The sequence below is a fragment of the Dendropsophus ebraccatus genome, chromosome 3 (genome assembly GCF_027789765.1).
Source record: "Dendropsophus ebraccatus isolate aDenEbr1 chromosome 3, aDenEbr1.pat, whole genome shotgun sequence".
In the NCBI taxonomy this organism is placed as follows: Eukaryota; Metazoa; Chordata; class Amphibia; order Anura; family Hylidae; genus Dendropsophus; species Dendropsophus ebraccatus.
In genome coordinates, this window is record NC_091456.1 from 138,806,511 (window position 1) to 138,830,531 (window position 24,021).

The 24,021-nt window shown below is 42.6% G+C and overlaps 1 protein-coding gene across 2 annotated transcripts in view; it reads left to right on the forward strand.

Moving 5' to 3' along the window:
- The first annotated feature begins 1,567 nt into the window (after positions 1-1,567).
- The window catches only part of LOC138787351 (proteinase-activated receptor 1-like), a 70,518-nt gene continuing 48,064 nt past the window's right edge, over positions 1,568-24,021 (forward strand). The window contains exons 1-2 of one of the 2 annotated variants that reach the window (XM_069964623.1): positions 1,568-1,615; positions 5,489-5,582. The gene's annotated coding sequence lies outside the window, so the exon portion shown is untranslated. Of the gene's footprint in view, positions 1,616-4,750; positions 5,018-5,488; positions 5,583-24,021 lie in introns of those variants that run through there. The other variant, XM_069964620.1, reaches the window with a different exon arrangement.

Sequence of the window (24,021 nt, forward strand, 5' to 3'; positions counted from 1 at the left end):
CCCCCTCCTCTGTTACCCAACATTTGCAGACAGCTGTGCAAAGCCCAGGCTTCGGCTCCAGTCCCGCTCAGCCAATCAGTGGTGCTGATTGGCTGAGCGGGACCGATGGGAGTCGGGAGCCTGACATGCAGCCGCCTCGCCAGAGCAGGTAATGTATGATCTCAGCGGCGGGGCTGCGGGCAACAGGGGGTAAAGCACATAAAGCTGAAAGTATGTGCTCAATAGAAATTAATGGGACTGGATCTGCAGCGGATCCACTGCGAATCCGCAGCGTCAAAACTATACACTGAAGATGAGCAGACCTGCTTGAGGGATTCTAACACCTGGGGGAAGAGGGAGCACATTGGAGGTTTCCGAGGTGGCCAATTCTGAGCCTGGCGCTCCCTGCCCTGGACCACTAGATGGCACCCTAGGCCATTGCCTACCCTTGCCTATGCTTTGTCATGGCCCTAGGCCACAGGTATCATCAACATAAAGGATAGGTTGGAGGCTGAGAGGTAAAGATACTGGCATTTGCCCCTTATTCTCCCTGATATTCTGCTCTCTTCAGTTAACTGAGTTCTATAAGCTGATCAGCTGTAGTGACATGACAGTGCCCCCTCTGCAATCTCAGTGTTTTTTCTTAGCAAGATAACTGATCTGCAGAGTGCTATTGGGGGCACAAGATGATCTCTAACATACTGAGGTCTGTATAGAAGAAACAAATATAACATACCCTACAGCAATAGCAAAGCTCATGATTAAATGCACCAGATATCCAGCTTCACATATCCAGCTAATGCCTATCTGTTATCAGCCTCCATACATGACGCTACACGCCTTAATATCGCATTGTGACATATCCAATCTCTTCCATCATATTCTGTAGCTCTGATTTTACATAAAGATCTGTAGACTCATTCTGTTATCAGAAAGCAGCACTGCCCATAATGCCTATGATGTCATTACTAGACATCAGCACTGTCATTAGGTCATGCATATTGTGAGGTCATCAAAGAATTTCTACCAATCAAAAGCCAGCACTGTCCATAATGTATGCCATGTTATAGCTTGGATTTTCCACCAATCAGAGATTAGCACTCCAATTAGGTCATGCATATCATGAGGTCATCAGCTTTAGCCAATCAGAAAGCGGCTCTACCCATAATTCATGCAATGTTATGGCTTGGAATTTCCACCAATCAGAGCGCAGCTCACTGGGTATAAATAGCTGCACCTGTCTGCTTCTGCTCATTCTTCACAGGAGCAGCACCTAGAGAGGACCAGGAGTAGAAGCTGATCCATAGGTAGAAGCTGTACCCAGGAGCGGTATCCAGGATGGACCAACATGAGCAACAGCTGCACACAGAAGCAACATCCAGTATGGACCAGCATGAGGAACATCTGCACACAGGAGCAACATCCAGGATGGACCAGCATGTGGAACATCTGCACACAGGAGCAACGTCCTGTATGGACCAGCATAAGGAGCAACATTCAGTATGGACCAGCATGAGGAACAGCTGCATACAGGAGCAAAGTCCAGGATGGACTAGCATGAGGAACAGCTGCACACAGGAGCAACATTCAGTATGGACCAGCATGAGGAACAGCTGCACACAGGAGCAACATCCAGGTTTGATTTAAAAAAATGTTTATTTTATTTATTTATTTTTTAAATAGAGAGCTCATGGGGATATCCTTAGAAGTGTACATGTGGCTTCTTTTATGCTTTTATCTACAGTAATGTCAGGGCATTTCATTTATTCAATATATTTACAATGCACATATTCAGAAAAGTTGCAAATGTTTGTACAGGTTGAACAAAAAAGTTGTGATTTTTTTTTTACTGCTATTAAAATATATATATATATATATATATATATATATATATATATATATTTTATTTTTTATTTTTATTAATATGCTAATTAGTCAGAATAGCCGAGGAGTGTTCCCCTACCCATTAAACCCCAGCTGAAGTGTCCCGTTTGCACTAAGCTGCTATTGCGGGTAGGGGAACACTCCCTGGGCTCTTGTACCTAATTTGGATATTAACAAAACCCTGTGGGTCTTAGAGGTGAAGGGAATAGTAATGAAATGTTAAAGTAAGACATACATTTAAGGGGTAAATTACATTTATGTTTGTAAGCCTGTGTTCACATGTTGTGTTTTTGCAATGATTTTACAGTAATTGTGGCAAAAAGGCGCTGTTTACCCTGATTGCACAATCTCTGTAAGGGCCCTATTCCACAGTAACGATAATCGGCCGGATCGGGCCCATTTGGCCCGATTCGGCCAATTATCGTTCAGTGAAATAGAGAGAACGATCAGCCGATGATCGTGTCATCGGCTGATCGTTCATTTAGGGCCAGACCTAAAATCATCGTTCCCCCACCGCGCATCGCTACGGTTGAATAACGGTGCGCGGCGGGCGACCGACGATTTGAGAAGAAACAGCAGCATCATCATACATTACCTGGCTACAGGGCTTCTTCTCCACGCTGTCTTCATCCCCAGGTCCCGCGCGCTCTATCTTCTGAATTGCCGGTCAGCTGATGGAGCGCTCAGCCAATCACAGGCCGGGACCGCCGCGGCCTGTGATTGGCTGAGTGTGGCCTGTCAGCTGACCGGCCATTCAGAAGATACAGCGCGGGGGACCCGGGGAGGAGACGGAGCAGAGGACAAGCCCTGCAGCCAGGTAATGTATGATGCTGCAAGGGCTGCAAGGACATCGGTAACGATGTCCTTGCAGCCCTCGCTCAACGATCATCGGGCTGTGGAATATGTCCAGTAAACGAGAGGCGATCTAGCAGATCGCCGCTCGTTTATATCGTTGATCGGGCCCTGCTCGGCCCGTGGAATAGGACCCTAAGAGTCGTTCATTTTACTGTGCCAGCAAACCTAGTATGGACAGTTACCTAGCAACAGCACTGAACCATAGATGGGTGATTACAATGAGGAAGGTGACAAACAGCAGCAAAATGCATAAACAGCTGGGGAAAAAGAAGACAAGACTAAATAGCTTTTACTTTCTTAATGTTTTTATTTGTATGGCTGCCTTCACTTAGTATTTTGATGCTGGTTACCTTTTCTTGTAATGGTACAGTACACTAGTTGTTTATTCTTGTAGTGGTACAGTCCACTAGTTGTTTATTCTTGTAGTGGTACAGTCCACTAGTTGTTTATTCTAGTAGTGGTACAGTCCACTAGTTGTTTATTCTTGTAATGGTACAGTACACTAGTTGTTTATTCTTGTAGTGGTACAGTCCACTAGTTGTTTATTCTTATAGTGGTACAGTCCACTAGTTGTTTGTTCTTAGGGTATAAACCCACACACCGTATATGCAGCGTATTTACTGCTGCGATACGCAGCAAACTCGCAGCAAACTCGCAGCAAACTCGCAGCAAACTCGCAGCAGATTAGATCTAAATAACTGAACACAGCATCAAATCTGTACCAACAAATCTGCTGTGTATTTGTTGCGTATCTGCTGCGTATACGGTGTGTGGGTTTATACCCTTATAGTGGTACAGTTCACTAGTTGTTTATTCCTGTAGTGGTAAAGTCCACTAGTTGTTTTTTCTTATAGTGGTACAGTCCACTAGTTGTTTATTCTTGTAGTGGTACAGTCCACTAGTTGTTTATTCTTGTAGTGGTACAGTCCACTAGTTGTTTTTTCTTATAGTGGTACAGTCCACTAGTTGTTTATTCTTGTAGTGGTACAGTCCACTAGTTGTTTATTCTTGTAGTGGTACAGTCCACTAGTTGTTTTTTCTTATAGTGGTACAGTCCACTAGTTGTTTATTCTTGTAGTGGTACAGTCCACTAGTTGTTTATTCTTGTAGTGGTACAGTCCACTAGTTGTTTTTTCTTATAGTGGTACAGTCCACTAGTTGTTTATCCTTGTAGTGGTACAGTCCACTAGTTGTTTATTCTTGTAGTGGTACCCCTTAGGGGACACAGCCAGTTTTCATTTTTGCGATTTCGTTTTTCCCTCCTCGTGTATATAAGGCCATAGCGCCCTAATTTTTCCACCTAGAGACCCAAATGAGCCCTTATTTTTTGCGCAACTAATTCTACTTTGCTATGGCAGATGTAATTTTTGCCTAAAATGTGCCGGGAAACCAGAAAAAAATTATATGTGTGGTGAAATTGAAAAAAAAAATGTTTTTTTTTTTTTTTTATTTGGGGGGGGGGGGGGGTTGTTTTTACTCCGTTCGCCCTGGGGTAAAACTGACTCGTTATATATGTTCCTTAAGTTGTTACGATTACAACGATATGTAACATATATAACTTTTATTTGATTTGATGGCTTGTAAAAAATTTAAACCTTTTAAAGAAAATATATGTTCCTTAAAATCGCTCCATTTCCAGGCTTATAGCGCTTTTATCCTTTGGTCTATGGGTCTGTGTGAGGTGTCATTTTTTGCGCCATGATGTGATCTTTCTATCTGTACCTTGATTGCGCATATATGACTTTTTGATCGCTTTTTATTACAATTATTCTGGATTTGATGCGACCAAAAATGCGCAATTTTGCACTTTGGGATTTTTTTGCGCTGACGCCGTTTACCGTGTGAGATCAGGAATGTGATTAATTAATAGTTCGGGCGATTACGCACGCGGCGATAGCAAACATGTTTGTTTATTAATTAATTTATTTTTATTTATAAAATGGGGAAAGGGGGGTGATTCAGACTTTTATTAGGGGAGGGGATTTTGTGTTATTAAAAATACATTTTTCTTTTACTTTACACATATACTAGAAGCCCCCCTGGGGGACTTCTAGTATATGCACTCTGATCTCTCATAGAGATCCATGCAGTATAGTTATACTGCATGAATCCATGAGATCGGTGTTCTATTGCTTTTTTTGCTTGAAGACCAGTCAGAACCAGTCAGGACCAGTACCGAGTGGCGCCCCCAGCTGGATGAAGAGGATGCTGCCTTTCTATTCTCCCCATTTCCTTTCTGTAAGGAGAACACAGATGCTACACCGGCTCCAGCACCACTGGTGACAGTTTTGGCAGAGAGGTGAGCGCTCCCATTTCATCAAGCATGGAGGGCCTCCCCAAAATAAGATGGGGTAACAGATGAGCGCACTCTGATCTAGGGATCAAGGGGGAGGCAGTCCTGTAGTAACCATGTCCCTTGTTGCCCATAGCAACCAACCACAGCTCAGCTACCAAATACTCATGAGCGCTGGTAAAATGAAATCTGAGCTGTGATTGGTTGCTATAGGCAACAAAACAACAGTAATTTATGCAATTTAGTGATGATCTAAACTCTATGTTGTAGCATTTATTGTATCCAGCAAATCTGTCATCTAATAACACTTTATGTCACCTTTGAAAACATTTAATCCATTTAGTTGTTATTTATTTATTTATGTACGTAGCATTGTCTAAAGGGTGATTGAAGTGTATTTTATTTATTTATTTATTTATTTATTTTCCCTGGTAAATTCAATGCGATCTGAAACATTTTTGCAGCTTTTTTGTTTAGCTTTTCAAAGAAAACAGCAGCTGAACAATCCCTCCCCGCTATCCTGAATATGCAGCATCTTAGCTTGTGGACGGTGTGGAGAGTTGCACATAGTGTAAGGAGGTGACAATATCACTTTAATACAGTATATTGCAAAATAGATTCAAGGGGAAAAAACACTAACGGATATGGTTTAATGTACAATAGGTTATAAAATATTACCGTTCCTACATTGGTCACTTTGGGTCCTGAGTACATTTAGCTATCCATGTTTTTGCTTAATACGTACTATGAGGGCATTTCTGTGTCTGTGTTATGGCTGAAAGCCCTTCCCTGGCCAGAGGTGTAATCAGGGCCGCATCTGCCATGAGGCGATGTGAAGTGTTTGCCTCAGGCGGCAGGTCATAGGACTCTGCAGGGGGCGGCACTGGCCGCCCCTGCACAGTAAGCAGCCATGCATATATTACCTGCAGTACGCGGCGCAGGCAGAGGGGGCACGCAGGAGCCGGGCTGGGGGAAGTGCGGGAGCTGGTGCAGAGCGCGGCAGTGAAGGAGCTGAAGGCGCACATGTCTGAGCATTGTGCCTGAGCTCATGTGTCGGCAGCAGCAGCAGCAGCAGCGTGAGGCTGGTGGTGGTCGGGAAGGAGGAGGAGGCTGTGTGGTGCAGTGCCCTGTCTGCAGCAGCTTCCTGTACATGTACTGCAGGCTCTGTGTGTGGGGGAGCCCAGGAGACACTGCCGCCTGCAAAAGCATCCAGCTGACACGTGTCTCCACGTGAAGAGGTGGCTGATTGTGGTTTCTGTAGCGCTGCTGCTGGAGGACAGGGAGCACCACTACTGATGTAGGTAGTGTGATTTGGGGGGTTGCTGAATGACTGGGGGCCCACTGATAGAGGATTTACTTGCCCCCGGCCAGTCCCCGGTATGTCCGACAAGCCCCGCCCCCTGATGATAAGCCCCGCCCCCTGTGCAGCCCGCGGGTTGTATGTTAACTCGCACTGCAAGTTAGAGATCACCCAGCTATACAATATACTGTATAAGTGAGGTCACCCACCATATTGTATGACTGAGGTCACCCAGCTATCCAGCATCTTATACTAAGTATTATGTGATCACCCAGCTTTCCCAGTGTCCTGTTCTCAGTATAATGGGAGTTACCCAGCTTTCCCAGTATAATGTGGTCATCCAGCTTTCCCAGTGTCCTGTTCTCAGTATAATGTGGCCACCGAGCTTTCCCAGTGTCCTGTTGTCAGTATAATGTGGCCACCCAGCTTTCCCAGTGTCCTGTTGTCAGTATAATGTGGTCACCCAGCTTTCCCAATGTCCTGTTGTCAGTATAATGTGGCCACCCAGCTTTCCCAGTGTCCTGTTCTCAGTATAATGTGGTCACCCAGCTTTCCCAGTGTCCTGTTCTCAGTATAATGTGGTCACCCGGCTTTCCCAATGTCCTGTTGTCAGTATAATGTTGTCAGTATAACCTACTCCACACTGATGAGGGGCAAAAACCCCGAAACAGCTGTCTGTGGATGGATACCTTGCTGAGGTGGTTTCCTTGACTGGAGAACGCTTTGGCTTGGTTGTTCCTTCCCGGAGGGAAGGTCTGGCTAGTTCACTGACGTCGAGACATGTGATGGTGTCTCTGCAGTGTTCTTTTGCATATTCGTTTTCCCAGGGGGCAATGTTCTAGAATACACTGACGTTGAGACACGTGATGGTGTCTCTGCGGTGTTTTGGTTGATCTCCCTGAGGTCAACCAGCGTCCTTTTGCATGCACTTACTAGTCATTGCTCCCACTAGCCAGAAACCTACTCCACACTGATGAGGGGCAAAACCCCCGAAACAGCTGTCTGTGGATGGATACCTTGCTGAGGTGGTTTCCTTGACTGGAGAACGCTTTGGCTTAGTTGTTCCTTCCCGGAGGGAAGGTCTGGCTAGTTCACTGACGTCGAGACATGTGATGGTGTCTCTGCAGTGTTCTTTTGCATATTCGTTTTCCCAGGGGGCAATGTTCTAGAATACACTGACGTTGAGACACGTGATGGTGTCTCTGCGGTGTTTTGGTTGATCTCCCTGAGGTCAACCAGCGTCCTTTTGTCAGTATAATGTTGTCACCCAGCTTTCCCAGTGTCCTGTTCTCAGTATAATGGGGTCACCCAGCTTTCCCAATGTCCTGTTCTCAGTATAATGTGGTCACCCAGCTTTTCCAGTGTCCTGTTCTCAGTATAATGTGGTCACCCAGCTTTCCCAGTGTCCTGTTCTCAGTATAATGGAGGTCACCCAGCTTTTCCAGTGTCCTGTTCTCAGTATAATGTGGTCACCCAGCTTTCCCAGTGTCCTGTTCTCAGTATAATGTGGCCACCGAGCTTTCCCAGTGTCCTGTTGTCAGTATAATGTGGCCACCCAGCTTTCCCAGTGTCCTGTTGTCAGTATAATGGGGTCACCTAGCTTTCCCAGTGTCCTGTTCTCAGTATAATGGGGTCACCCAGCTTTCCCAATGTCCTGTTGTCAGTATAATGGGGTCACCCAGCTTTCCCAGTGTCCTGTTCTCAGTATAATGTGGTCACCCAGCTTTTCCAGTGTCCTGTTCTCAGTATAATGTGGTCACCCAGCTTTCCCAGTGTCCTGTTCTCAGTATAATGTGGTCACCCAGCTTTGCAGCATCTTATACTCAGTATGCCAATGTCCAGACCTAGTAATGCTAGCTGGTGTGAAACAACTCCCAGCATGATAGATGGAAGTTGTAATTTTTCACCACCTGGAGAGTCACAGGAAAGGGGATGCACTAACATTTACACATGTGCATTTTTGTTGCGTTTCGTCTTGATTCTAAATGGGAGACAAGAGAGTTCCTCAAGCAAGACAAAAAAAAACACATGTGCGTTCACACGTACAGGATCTGCAGCAGATTTGATGGCGCAGATGTGAAGAAACGAGAAATTGAACGACTCTGAAGAGAGAAGACGTCACCTGTGAGTCACTGGATGTAACTGCACCCTGATCACTATACTGTCACTGTGTGGGGGTAATGCTGGACTCTATACGCTAGTTTTTTTTCGTAGCAGTACTGGTGGTATTTATCAGTCATTAAGATGGGGTAGTGTGTTCAGGATGTCGTGGTATTTTTCCCTGGTGTAGTAATAATATTGGTATAATATTTTGTCACTATGGGGTGGTGATATGCAGTCATTATGTAGTGGTATTAGGTTTTTATATGATGTTGATCTCAGTATAGGGGGGGGGGGGGGGGGGGGGGGGCGCTATTTCAGTTTTCGCCTCAGGCAGCAAAAAAGCTAGAATCGGCCCTGGGTGTAATCAGACTAGGTGACAGCATGATAGATCCCTAAAGATCCCTATGATGCTGTCAGATGGATCATCAGCCCTGTGGTCACACAGATTCCCTCATATTATGCTCATGTGACATTGACCTTATTATTGCTCCTGCCATGTGATTCACCTATATTATCCTGTTTAGCCTTGCAATTATTTGATTTAAAGTACCATATAGTATTTTCTACCACTCTCCAAGACACTGAAGAGAACTGTGCGGCCATGGATTGCTGTGCTGTTCCCTCATTGATTGGGCACAGAGCTATATCAGTGCTTTGACCAATCATTAAAGGGGTTATCCAGTGACAATCTTTTTCTTTCAAAGCAACTGGTTTCAGAAAGTTATATAGATTTGTAATTTACTTCTATTTAAAAATCTAAAGTCTTCCAGTACTTATCAGCTGCTGCATGTCTTGCAGAAAATGTTGTTTTCTTTTCAGTCTGACACAGTGCTCTCTGCTGACATCTCTGCCCGGGAAAGGAACTGTCCAGAGCAGCAGCAAAATCCCATAGAAAGTTCCTGTCTTGGACAGAGATGTCAGCAGGGAGCACTGTGTGAGACTGAAAAGATATAAACATTTCCTGCAGGACATACTGCAGCTGATAAGTATGGGAAGACTTGAGACTTTTAAATAGAAGTACAAATCTATATAACTTTCTGAAATCTGTTGTTTTGAAAGAGAAAGATTTTCACTGGATAACCCCTTTAAGGAAGCAGTCAGGGAGGTAAGGCTATAAGACACAGGGACTTTATAGTAAGATTTTTTCTGGCTGAGAAGTGTGTTGTACAGTGTGATAAATATGGGATTCACCTGTAACTTCTGGACCAGGGGTGGGGAACCTGCGGCCCTCCAGCTGCTCCAAAGCTACAAATCCCATCATGCCTGGACAACCAAAGCAGCAGCTGGAGGGCCGCAGTTACCCCATCACTTCTTCAGACTTAGGGTGCGTGCACACTAGCAAATTCCCGCGTATGAGCTAGGGCGGATTCCGTCGCTAGTACCCAAACACCCGAACCATCTTTAGAACGGGCGTTAGAATAATGTGCCTGTCAATTATTTCCGGACGCTGTTCACGGAACAACGTCTGGAAACATCAGCTGTTCACACAACGCAATGTGCAGCACGGCCGTACATTGCATTGGAGTGAATGGCCAATTAATTTTCGGGCACAGCCGCCAGTACCCGCAAATCAATTGTGAAAAAAGAACTTTCCTGCAGCCGATACAGAGGTATTGGCTACAGGAATAGGCTGAGTACAGCCCGGCGGCCGAATGTTTAACAGCATCCGTTGCTATGCAACAGACGCTATTAAACGTTGTGTGAACATAGCCATACACAGGGAATGGGACCACCTGCTTCTGAGTCTGTTCTCAGCATACTGTGGGCCCCAAACAGCTGATCAATGGGGTTGCCTGCTGTCTTCACCCTGCTGATCAACTTTTGATAGTGTACACTGTGGATCAATAGTTTTTCTCCTGAAAAATCTCTTTAACCAGCCTAGACTTTCTACCCATCTCGGAGGTTGTATTTTTATGAACATGAACTGAAAGTTCTAGTATTCTAGTATCTGTACAAAGGGCTTTGGAGCATACTGAGAGGGAAAGTGTTATCTTAAAGGGGTTGTACACATTTTTCTTTCAAATCAACTGCTGCCATAAAATGCCCGAGATTTGTAATTTACTTCTATTAAAAAATCTCAAGCCTTCCAGTACTTATCAGCTGCTTTATGCCCAGCAGGAAGTTGTATTATTTCCAGTCTGGAGAGCAGGAGAGGTTTTCTATGGGGATTTGCTGCTGCTCTGGACAGTTCCTGAAATAGACAGAGGAGGCAACAAAGAGCACTTTGTCAGACAGGAAAGAAAACACCACTTCCTGCAGGACACACAGCAGCTGATAAGTACTGGAAGACTTAAGATTTTTTTAATAGAAGTGAATTACAAATCTCTGGCACTTTATGGCACCAGTTGATTTGAAAGAAAAAAAAAAAAATTGGTGAACAACCCCTTTAAGTCCATTAAATGTCATTTCTGCTGCTCTTTACTGTTTTGGGCTATGCTTCCACTACAGGAACACACCTTCATTTGGCAAGAAAAGGCTGATGGCCGCAAATAATGAATAAAGGTGCTGCCCTTTACATACCCACAGCGGGATGCTAATTCCGCTGCGAGTATGTAATCCTATTAAAAGTGACAAGAGTGGAATCGCGGTGGATTTCGCTGAGTAACCCGTGTAAAATCAACTGTGATTCTATTACGTGTGAACCCACCCTAAGGCTAATTTCATACATATCATACTATTTTACAGAAAAATTATGCATTTTTAATTGTTTTGCTCAGAACTATTGTGCTTATATATTATATGAAAGTCTATTGTGAAATATAAAATGAATTATAAAAAGAATGAATTTTGTTTATGGCAATACTTATTTTTTACTGTTATAATGTTATAGAGTCAATATCATTTTAATTAAAGTTAGTCTGTCAGCTACAATTCACATTCCAAACTGCTGACACCAAAGTCAGGAGACACATGGTACCTTTCATATAACTGTCTGTGTTTCCATAACAGAACAAAACTTTTATTCTTCTGTGAAACGTGTGAAAGAGGTGTTCCCAAGCTCCTTAAGTGCTGCAAGCTGGAATACCTCCTTACTCCTCCTCCCGTCTGACCCTGCTTAGGTCAGCTCCCAGCTGGCTCTCAATCAGACAGGGATATGGATGGGAGGAGAACAAGGAGGCCTTGCAGCGTGCAGCAATTCTGGAGGTTGGGAACACCCGTTTGACACTTTGCACCAAAGAATCACGCATTTTTGTATCTCCATGACTAAGAGCCATACTGTATGACAGTGTCAGCAGTTTGGTACTTACTTTGCAGCGGACACATTCACTGTAAACTGCAGCCTGTGTTGCAGCAGCTGCAGTTGCCACAAAGTGTCAGCAGTTTAAAATGTAAATTGTAACTACAAGATCCACTTTAACATGTTACAAACCATGATGCAGAAGTGATCAGAATAATTTCAACGGGATGTGCAATGTTAAGGGTCAATTTAAAGTTTGTTAAATCATCAAGGCCAGTAACACATTAAATGCAGAGTTAGGGTGCCTTTACACAGAGATTTATCTGACAGATTTTTTAAGCCAAAGCCAGGAATGGATTTGAAAAGGGGAGAAATCTCAGTCTTTCCTTTATGGCCTGTTCCCTGTTTATAGTCTGTTCCTGGCTTCTGCTTCAAAGATCTGTCAGATAAATCTCTCTGTGTAAACTCACCATTAGGATTTGTTACATTAGTGCATGATGTGCGACATCTGGGATTTGGTTGTAGTGAGCTTCTCCTACGATTTGGATTCTAATTCTGTGTATAAAATTGTTAGAATATTTCTGTTACTTAGATTAATAGGTTTGAAATCATATACATTAATTTTCGGGACAAACTGGAACGAATTAAAATATCATAGAATCAATTTCTATTTCTATTTACCAGAATATTTAGCAATATCTGATAAGCGTGACTTGTTGGCTAACAGAGTAATGGTACATGAGAGTGAACAATATACAAGTATTGAAGGTCTATTCCAGGGAAAAAAGGATTGGATGACTATTCACAGGATAGGCTACCAATAGTTGATAAGTGGGGTGCTGTGCACTGTGCCTGCCCTTCACTTAGAATGGAGCGGGAAGACATACCTTGGACTTCCTTAGCTCAAATAGGAACATTACTTGTGCACTGTCACGTATTACAGACTAACTAAATCTTGTCCCATAGAACTTCCTTATATAATATAATGGCATAAAAATTTTATTATTTTAGTTGGGCAGGATTAGTATGTACTGCTTTGGTTAATGTATGAATTAGGATTACAGTGAAATTTCTACACTTATCTTTGGACAGAATGTGAATTGCCCTCGTAGATTTTGTTACAAAGCACAAGAATTTAAATGAATTGGTTGAGTTTATTGAAAGGTTGAGCTTTGTATACTTAAAATATGTTGGCATATGTAGGATAGTATACTTAATATGTTTAATTGCATCTTCTAATGTTTGTTTCCTATAATAATCTTATCATATCTAATGAATCTTGGCATTGGAAAAACTTTTTAGATTTTTTACAAAGTTTCAATATTTAGTCAAAATACAGTTGTGAGTTTTTATTGTAGAAGAGCAGAATAAATGAATAAACAGGTCACTGTATCTCATGTCTATGGGAACGTTACATTTTTCAACACCACATTATATGTGACAATAATGATTTGTGGTATTTTTTTCCCCTTTTGGTAATGGTAAGGAAGGCTAACAGAGTAATGGTACATGAGAGTGAACAATATACAAGTATTGAAGGCCTACAGCAGTCCAGAACGCAACTAGTGGTTGTGTTCTGAACTACTAACAATGTAATGTTCCCATATCTTCATTTGTTGCTTATTAAGGAATGGTATGCTTTTGTTTGCCGTTGTCTGAGATTTGATTAGACTTGGATATGCCTCGTGATTTTGTGCCCCTTGTGTGCATTGGCTTTTGGTGACAGTTTCAGAATTAAATCAAATTGGGTAAGCTCATTTGTAAACATTGGCTTTCTAATCTTGGAGTCTCTTAGCATTTGTAAGACCTGATATTTGTGTGGTCTTCCTTATGATTCAATGGTGTATATGTATTTTAGTTTCTTTCTTAAATTTCCGATTTTTGTTGGTACTGGAAAATATGTACCAAATAATTAATTTGTGCTCAATGGAATCCTAGAATTTTTGCCTCTAACAGTGTTTTGACTGTTTGTTTTAGCAAAGTGGAATATTTGAAATATATAGATAGAAAGAGATAGGGGTGCACTACGGGTGTAGGTTGTAGGTGCTTCTCACGGAAGGGTTTATAACCCCATTAATATTAATAGAAGACTCAGTTTTTCATGCAAAAGTGTTCAGCTGTTTATTTGACAGGGGATAGGGACAAAGCCGGGTATATATACAATATTGGTGCAAACAGAAAATAATGCTTGGTTTAGGCGACTTGATTTGAAATATATGTCAAAGTATCTAATGGCTATGGGAACGGTACATATTTCTACACCACATTATATGTGGCAATTCTAATTGTTGGTATTTTTTTTACTACTTTTGATGATGGTAAGGAAGGCTATAGGGGATGAGGAGGCCTAAAGTGGTTCTGAATGCAACTGTGTTCTGAACTACTAACAATGTAATGTTCCCATAACTTCATTTGTTGTTTACGAAGGCATGGTATGCTTTTGTTTGCTGTTGTCTGAGATTTGATTAAACTATGATATGCCTCGTGATTTTGTGCCCCTTGTGTGCATTGGCACTTATGGGATGGTGACAGAGCTTCAGAATTAAATCGAATTGGGTAAGCTCATTTGTGAGCATTAACTTTCTAATCTTGGAGTCTCTTAGCATTAGTAAGACGTGGTATTTGTGTGGTCTTCCTTATGGTTCAGAGGTATATATGTATTTAATTTTGTTTCCTAAATTTCCGGTTGTTGGTTCTGGAAAATATGTACCAAGTGTTCAATGAAATCCTAGAATTTTTGCATCTAATGGTGTTTTGACTGTTTGTTGTAGCAAAGCAGAATATTTTTGTAGCAAAGCAGAATATTTGAAATACATGTCAATGTATCGTATGGCCATTGGAACGGTAGATATTTCTACACTACATTATGTGTGGCAATTATAATTGGTGGTATTTTATTTTACCACTTTTGGTGATGTCAAGAAAGGCTATAGGTGAGGAGGAGGCTTAAAGTGGTTCTGAAAGCAACTATTTGTGTTCTGAACCACTAACAATTCAATGTTCCCATAAATTCATTTGTTGTTTATTAAGGCATGTTATGCTTTTGTTTTCCGTTGTCTGAGATTTGATTAGACTTGGATATGCCTCGTGATTTTGTGCCCCTTGTGTGCATTGGCTCTTATAGGTTTGGTGACAGAGCTTCAGATTTAATGGAATTGGGTAAGCTCATTTGTGAGCGTTGGCTTTCTAATCTTGGAGTCTCTTAGCATTTGTAGGACCTAATATTTGTGTGGTCTTCCTTATGATTCAATGGTATATACGTAGTTAAGTTTGTTTCCTAAATTTCCGGTTGTTGTTGGATCTGGAAAATATGTACCAAATATTGCATTTGTGTTTAATGGAATCCTAGAATTTTTGCATCTAATGGTGTTTTGAATGTTTGTTGTAGCAAAGCAGAATTTTTGAAATACATGTCAATGTATCGTATGGCTATGGGAACGGTAGATATTTCTACACCACATTATGTGTGGCAATTATAATTGGTGGTATTTTATTTTACCACTTTTGGTGATAGTAGGGAAGGCTATAGAGGAGGAGGAAGCCTAAAGTGGTTCTGAACGCAACTAGTTGTGTTCTGAACTACTAACAATGCAATGCTCCCATAACTTTATTTGTCGTTTATTAAGGCATGGTATGCTTTTGTTTGCCATTGTCTGAGATTTGATTAGACTTGGATGTGCCTCGTGATTTTGTGCCCCTTTTGTGCATTGGCTCTTATAGGTTTGGTAACAGCTTCAGAATTAATGGAATTAGGTTAGCTCATTTGTGAGCATTTGCTTTCTCATCTTGGAGTCTCTTAGAATTTGCAAGACCTGATATTTGTGTGGTCTTCCTTATGATTCAATGGTATATATGTATTAATGTTTGTTTCCTATATTTCCGGTTGTTGCTGTTTTTTGAAAATACGTACCAAACATTGGATTTGTGTTCAATGGAATCCTAGAATTTTTGCATCTAATGGTGTTATGACTTTTTATTGTAGCAAAGCAAAATTTTTGAAATACATGTCAATGTATCGTATGGCTATGGGAAGGGTAGATATTTCTACACCACATTATGTGTGGCAATTATAATTGGTGGTATTTTATTTTACCACTTTTGGTGATGGTAAGGAAGGCTATAGGGGAGGAGGAGGCCTAAAGTGGTTCTGAACGCAACTAGTTGTGTTCTGAACTACTTACAATGCAATGTTCCCATAAATTCATTTGTAGTTTATTAAGGCATGGTATGCTTTTTTTTGCCGTTGTCTGAGATTTGATTAGACTTGGATATGCCTTTTGATTTTGTGCCCCTTTTGTGCATTGGCTCTTATAGGTTTGGTAACAGAGCTTCAGAATTAATGGAATTGGGTAAGCTTATTTGTGAGCATTGGCTTTCTAATCTTGGGAGTCTCTTAGCATTTGTAAGGCCTGATATTTGTGTGGTCTTCCTTATGATTCAATGGTATATATGTATTTATGTTTGTTTCCTATATTTCCAATTGTTGTTGGTTCTGGACAAAATGTACCAAACATTGCATTTGTGTTCAATGGAATCCTAGAACTTTTGTATCTAATGGTGTTTTGACTGTTTGTTGTAGCAAAGCAGAATATTTGAAATACATGTCAATGTATCGTATGGCTATGGGAACGGTAGATATTTCCACACCACATTATGTGTGCCAATTATAATTGGTGGTATTTTTTTTACCACTTTTGGTGATGGTAAGGAAGGCTATAGGGGAGGAGGAGGCCTATAGTGGTTCTGAACGCAAGTAGTTGCGTTCTGAACTACTAACAATGCAATGTTCCCATAAATTAATTTGTTGTTTATTAGGGCATAGTATGCTTTTGTTTGCCGTTGTCTGAGATTTGGTTAGACTTGGATATGCCTCGTGATTTTGTGCCCCTTGTGTGCATTGACTCTTATAGGTTTGGTGACAGAGCTTGAGAATTAATGGAATTGGGTAAGCTCATTTGTGAGCAGTGGATTTCTAATCTTGGAGTCTCTTAGCATTTGTAAGACCTGATATTTGTGTGGTCTTCCTTATGATTGAATGGTATGTATGTATTCATGTTTGTTTCCTATATTTCCGGTTGTTGTTGGTTCTTGAAAATATGTACCAAACATTGCATTTGTGTTCAATGGAATCCTAGAATTTTTGCATCTAATGGTGTTTTGACCGTTAGTTGTAGCAAAGCAGAATATTTGAAATACATGTTAATGTATTGTATGGCTATGAGAACGGTAGATATTTCTACACCACATTATGTGTGGCAATTATAACTGGTGGTATTTTATTTTACCACTTTTGGTGATGGTAAGGAAGGCTATAGGGGAGAAGGAGGCCTAAATTGGTTCTAAACGCAACTAGTTGCGTTCTGAACTACTAACAATGCAATGTTCCCATAACTTCATTTTTTGTTTATTAAGGCATGGTATGCTTTTGCTTGCCGTTGTCTGAGATTTGATTAGACTTGGATATGCCTCGTGATTTTGTGCCCCTTTTGTGCATTGGCTCTTAGAGGTTTTTACAGAGCTTCAGAATTAATGGAATTGGGCAAGCTTATTTGTGAGCATTGGCTTTTTTATCTTGGAGTCTCTTAGCAGTTGTAAGACCTGATATTTGTGTGGTCTTCCTTATGATTCAATGGTTTATATGTATTTATGTTTGTTTCCCATATTTCCGGTTGTTGTTGGTTCTGGAAAATATGTACCAAATATTGCATTTGTGTTCAATGGAATCCTAGAATTTTTGCATCTAATGGTGTTTTGACTGTTTATTGGCTCTTATAGGTTTGGTGACAGAGCTTCCAAATTAATGGAATTGGGTAAGCTCATTTGTGAGCATTGGCTTTCTTTTTTTTTTTTTTCATACTTTATTAAATTTTATTAAAACAACCAACAATTACAATATGTCATTATTATCAAATCTTCCAAAAAAAGAAAAAATCATCCCATTGCCCTAATTGTCCTCTTACCCACTTAAACCATGGATCAGTATAAAAGACCTGTTGTTCCCATGGAGTCATCTCCGCCGGGCACCCGCTAACCCCGATAACATCCTCGGGAGAACTCACCACTACCTCCACACCACCTCCCTCTACAGTCACTAGCCCCGCCTAGGGGAACACCCTGCCCGTGCGAGAGCCACCCCCCAGCCCGGGCCCCGCCGGACCTTCGTCCATCCAATATAAGTAAATAAATATCGTTCAAAATTATATAAAGTAACTTAGTGATACAAATCTCAGCTTCCTTCCCGGCGACACAGAAACAGGTCCAGCCCCAGCATCCCTACACAGCCACTCAACAACCATACTCACCAGCGATGTGATACCCTGTGACGGTCACGCACCTTTACTTGACGAAAATTCAACCACAGGTCTACACACCGAGTCCATTAATAGTCTAGCACGAAACCTTCCCAGACTCGCAGGAGAAGTCTCGTACCGACTCAATCTCCTTGGTAGCCAGTCGGACTAATGGTATGCCCCGCTCTGCCACCACGGATGAGCAAATTCCATTCACATCATACCCACGGGATGCATCTAGCCAGGACCCAGCAACGGTCGCCAGATAGGAGAGGACCCCTCTCCATTCGTATAACCATATACATATCCTATCTATCCGAACCAGGCCCGACCCTGGCGACAGTCCCCACCCGAGCGGGCGCCAGCGCCCCCCACGCGAGGCAAACCCAGCACTATACCCATAGCAATATAACAAGACTTAGGTGCCCCGCGCGTACTCCACCGGTCACAAATATATCGAATAGACAACAAACGGTGTTATTCCTATAATGCAAACTCTGTCATCATCTTGGGTCAAAAAAGAAACTCAGTAAATAACATAACTATCCATAGTCAATAGCAATAACCCCACCCACACACCCCCATCCCTCCCAGCCCCCGATGCATATATAAGTACAAGAGATTAAAAAAAAATAAAAATAAATAAATACAAAGTTGCCTTCCCTTTTTCTTATCCCCCTACTCCCCCTCTCCCTCCCCTCCCAATCGTTGGCCCATTGGCCATTTCCCCCAAATCTTCCTAAACATTGGAATGTTGTTATTTTTTTTTGCTTTTATATAATCCATTGCTATTACATGGTTTACAGCTTTTTTCCACATATTAATTTCTGGGTCCGACGTCTTAATCCATAACCTCAGAATACAATTCTTGGCAGCGAAAAGGGTTCTAGCAAGCATTATCTTTGTATAAGACGAGCACTTTAGATATACAAAAATACCCAGTATAAGGCTGGGTTCACACTATGTATATTTCAGGCAGTTTTGTGGTCCTCATATTGCAACCAAAACCAGGAGTGGATTAAAAACACACAAAGGTTATGTTCACACAACGGTAAAATTGAGTGGATAGCCGCCATATACAGCAAATATTTGCCATTAAATGACGGCCATCCACTCAATTACAGCATTGTGTGAACAGATCCTTTCTGTGTTTTTAATCCACTCCTGGTTTTGGTTGCAATATGAGGACCACAATACTGACTGACAGGGCCGCCGATAGGGCAGTACAAGTGGTACTGCCGTATGGGGCCCGGACCCTAAGAGACACGGGGGGGGGCCCGGCGGGCCCGCCGGCCGCCGCCCCCCGACCGCTACGCTAGGGGGGCCCGCACGGCCCCCCTTGCCAACTGTTTTTGAGCATCCCGAAAAGCTGCGGCCACGCAGCTTCTCGGGATGCACTGATCGCTTTAATGTTCCGCCCGCACAGCGGGCGGAACATCAAAGCGATCAGAATACAGGAGAAGGACCTGTCAGCGTCCTCCTCCTGTATTCTCTCCCATAGGCTGCCGGCACTTCATACCAGCAGCCTATGGGAGGCCGGGCCGTGGTCATGTGCCCCTCCGGCAGGCGTGATGATGTGACGTCATCACGTCTGCCGGAAGTCCCGTCCCTGCGGCTCGCAAGATGGAGCCCGAAGAAGAGGAGGAAGAGCTGCTGCCTGCACAGCGCGGATTAGGTGAGTAGGATGTTTGTTTTTTTTAGGGGCACCTCTGGGGGCATTATTAGTGTATGGGGGCCCCTCTGGGGGCGTTATTAGTGTATGGGGGCACCTCTGGGGGCATTATTAGTGTATGGGGGCACCTCTGGGGGCAGTATTAGTATATGGGGGCACCTCTGGGGGCATTATTGGTCTACGGGGGCACCTCTGGGGGCATTATTAGTGTATGGGGGCACCTCTGGGGGCATTATTGGTGTATGGGGGCACCTCTGGGGGCATTATTGGTGTATGGGGGCACCTCTGGGGGCATTATTAGTATATGGGGCCACCTCTGGGGGCATTATTGGTGTATGGGGGCACCTCTGGGGGCATTATTAGTATATGGGGGCACCTCTGGGGGCATTATTGGTATATGGGGGCACCTCTGGGGGCATTATTGGTGTATGGGGGCACCTCTGGGGGCATTATTAGTATATGGGGGCACCTCTGGGGGCATTATTAGTATATGGGGGCACCTCTGGGGGCATTATTAGTGTATGGGCGCACCTCTGGGGGCATTATTAGCTCATGGGGGAACCTCTGGGGGCATTATTAGTATATGGGGGGCACCTCTGGGGGCATTATTAGTTCATGGGGGCACCTCTGGGGGCATTATTAGTTCATGGGGGCACCTTTGGGGGCATTATTAGTTCATGGGGGCACCTTTGGGGGCATTATTAGTATATGGGGGCACCTCTGGGGGCATTATTAGTATATGGGGGCACCTCTGGGGGCATTATTAGTATATGGGGGCACCTCTGGGGGCATTATTAGTATATGGGGCCACCTCTGGGGGCATTATTAGTATATGGGGGCACCTCTGGGGGCATTATTAGCTCATGGGGGAACCTCTGGGGGCATTATTAGTATATGGGGGCACCTCTGGGGGCATTATTAACTCATGGGGGCATCTCTGGGGGCATTATTAGTGCATGGGGGTACCTCTGGGGGCATTATTAGTTCATGGGGGCCACCTCTAGGGGCATTATTAGCTCATGGGGGCACAGCTGGGAATCCTACATACAGGGGGCACAGCAGGGGATCCTACATACAGGGGACATCCCACACAGCGCAGTTACTATGGGAGCCTACAGGGGGGAGAAAGGAAAGGAAGTTGCTAGAAATGTGCGGAGCCTAAATTGTTTGTCTCGCAGGTTCTAAGGGGATGAAACGTATCTGGAAGGAATCATCATGGAGGTCTGGGCCGGATGGAGAGGAAAAGGGAAAGTGACGCCTCAGATCAAAGAAGACGTCACCGGTGAGTCACTGTATGACACTTTTCTTATTTTGTAGAACATCATTTAGTAGGGGCGCCCCGAGGTGACAGCTACTACATTATCTGTACTCAGAGATATCACTGTGTTATCTGTTGTGTTACATAGGACTGCAGGTGACTACTACATTATCTGTACTCAGAGATATCACTGTGTTATCTGTAGTGTTACATAGGACTGCAGGTGACAGCTACTACATTATCTGTACTCAAGAGATATCACTGTGTTATCTGTGGTGTTACATAGGACTGCAGGTGACTACTACATTATCTGTACTCAGAGATATCACTGTGTTATCTGTGGTGTTACATAGGACTGCAGGTGACATCTACATTATCTGTACTCAGAGGGATATCACTGTGTTATCTGTGCTGTTACATAGGACTGCAGGTGACATCTACTACATGATCTATACTCAGAGGTATCACTGTGTTATCTGTGCTGTTACATAGGACTGCAGGTGAAATATACTACATTATCTGTACTCAGAGATACCACTGTGTTATGTGGTGTTACATAGGACTGCAGGTGATATCAGGTGATTTCTCCAGGTTGCAGAAGTTCAAACTTCATCGTGCCCTGGTGTGCTGGTGTCTGTATGTGTGTATACATGTGTGCTGGTGTCTGTATGTCTGTATACATGTGTGCTGGTGTCTGTATACATGTGTGCTGGTGTCTGTGTGTGAGATCAATTCTAGAGAACTGGCTCATATTCCCCATTTTCCCCAGTGGCTTAAAATGTAACCTCTGTTATACAGTTATAAAATTGTAGAAATTAAATGTGAACAAGGTGCAATTCAAATAGACACTTACTTGTATAGCTGCCTCTTGTGCTCTGTATGCAGTGCATTATATTCACCCCTGCAACGTACAATTTATAGCGTGTCTACAAGCCCAGCGGGGCTCATTATGATGGAGACTAAAACTTATACAAAGTGGGGTAGGGGTTCCCCTGTATTCAGAATGCTGCTGAGTGCTCGGCAATGCCCCATCTGGGATTATTGAATTTCGAGGGTCTATGCAGAGCAGGATAAAGACACCTCTGCTGCACAAACAGGATCTCCTAGAAAGCGTTCTCACCGCCATGTATTCGCTATCACTGGCTTGGGTGAGCTAAACTAGTCTGCCTGGGGGGGGGGGGGGTGATTTGTATATGCTCACTAACATGGAACAGCCTCATTATATTAGCCTTATCAACATATTCTATGTTAGTGAGCATACCGGGGGGGGGGGGGGGATATTGGTGAACATATACAAATCAAACAGCCCCCCCCAGACCCTCGTACTCAACCCTAGTACTCAACAGCATTCTGAATACAGGGGAACCCCTACCCCACTCTTGTATACGTTTTAGTCTCCATCATAATGAGCCCCGCTGGGCTTGTAGACACGCTATAAATTGTACGTTGCAGGGGTGAATATAATGCACTGCATACAGAGCACAAGAGGCAGCTATACAAGTAAGTGTCTATTTGAATTGCACCTTGTTCACATTTAATTTCTACAATTTTATAACTGTATAACAGTGGTTACATTTTAAGCCACTGGGGAAAATGGGGTATATGAGCCAGTTCTCTAGAATTGATCTGAACCAAATTATACCTCCCAGCAAGGCGTGGGGCGAACACATTTTTTTTTTTAATTAATGTGGGGGGCCCCGACACTTTGGTTGTATGGGGCCCCGAAATTCCTGATGGCGGCCCTGCTGACTGAAATATACCTAGTGTGAACTCAGCCTAAAGAGTAATGGATCAGGATGTATTGTAAGCTTTATGATTTTTTCTAGCTATTGAGTTATCTCTTCCCAATATCTGAAGAGTTTTGGGCATCTCTATAGCATGTGAATTAGATCTCCTTTCACCCTTTGACATCTAATACACCTATCTGAGTTATCGCTTCTTATCTTAGCTAATTTGGAGGGAGTATAATATGCTCTATATAGTATAAACAATTGTGACACATTATGATTAGGGCGGGGACTAGTCATATTTACAGCCTCAAAAGCTCTAGACCAATCTATGTTATCCCTTCCAAGATCATCTTCCCACTTTTTTTTATAGTGTGCTTTTTCTATATGTTTAACTTTCAGTGACAGTAATTTATATATTTTCCCTATGAAACCTCTTTTAGCATTAGTTATTTGTGAATGAAAAAGTATGTGCTCCTGTACCCCAAATATTTTTTTGTCCTGTGTCGCCCCAAAGGCGTGACAAATTTGCATATAACGAAAGTGCTCCCTAATACTCAATCCGAACTCCTGTATCAATAGATCAAAAGTTTTGATATTCCCCCCACCTCAACTAAGTGCTCAACTTTATATATCCCTTATCTCACCCAAAATCTTGGATCATCTATTTTAGTGAACTCAATAATTTGTGGATTATCCCAAAGGGGAGTAAATTGATTTGAACCCTCAATGTGTAATCTTTTTTTTTGTCTTGACCCATACCTTTTTTAAAATATAATCTATGGGAGTCTTTTTACTAACCAACATATCGGCCTCAAGCATAGAAGGCATATCAGGATGGTATTGATTACAATACTTCGTCCATCTGCCTGTAAAATCATACTGTATCCACTTAACTATATATACCATCTGAGCAGCTAGGTAATATAACTCGTAATCTGGAAGCTTTTTTTGAGTGATACGCTCACTCAAAGCCTTTATTTTTGCTTTGAGTGAGCGTATCATAGCTGATCCTAACGTTTTTATTTTTTTTCATATGAGCTCATTGCATATAGATGTAATCTGTCTAAAGGTCTTCTTTGCAAACCATATGGGACTATTCTTGCTATTAGCAAGAATATATAGGATTTGCGGCAATATGACCATTTTAATAATACTCATACGCGCCGCAATTCCAATTGGGAGTCTATTCCATATTTTACTTATTTTTTTAATTTTTGACAGAAGCGGAAGTAGATTCAGCTCCCCGTATTGTTCCAATTCCACCGATAGCTCTATACCCAGATATCTTATGGTTTATCCGGGGCTACATATTCTCAGTTGTCCAAAATCACACCGATCTTCTTCGTGGAACAACAACAGAGATGACTTAACCCAGTTTACTGCAAACCCTGAGTAGTGGCCAAATTCGTTTATAAGCTGGATTAACCTGGGAACCCATACTTTCATATCAGAGAGAAATAGCATAAGGTCATCGGCAAA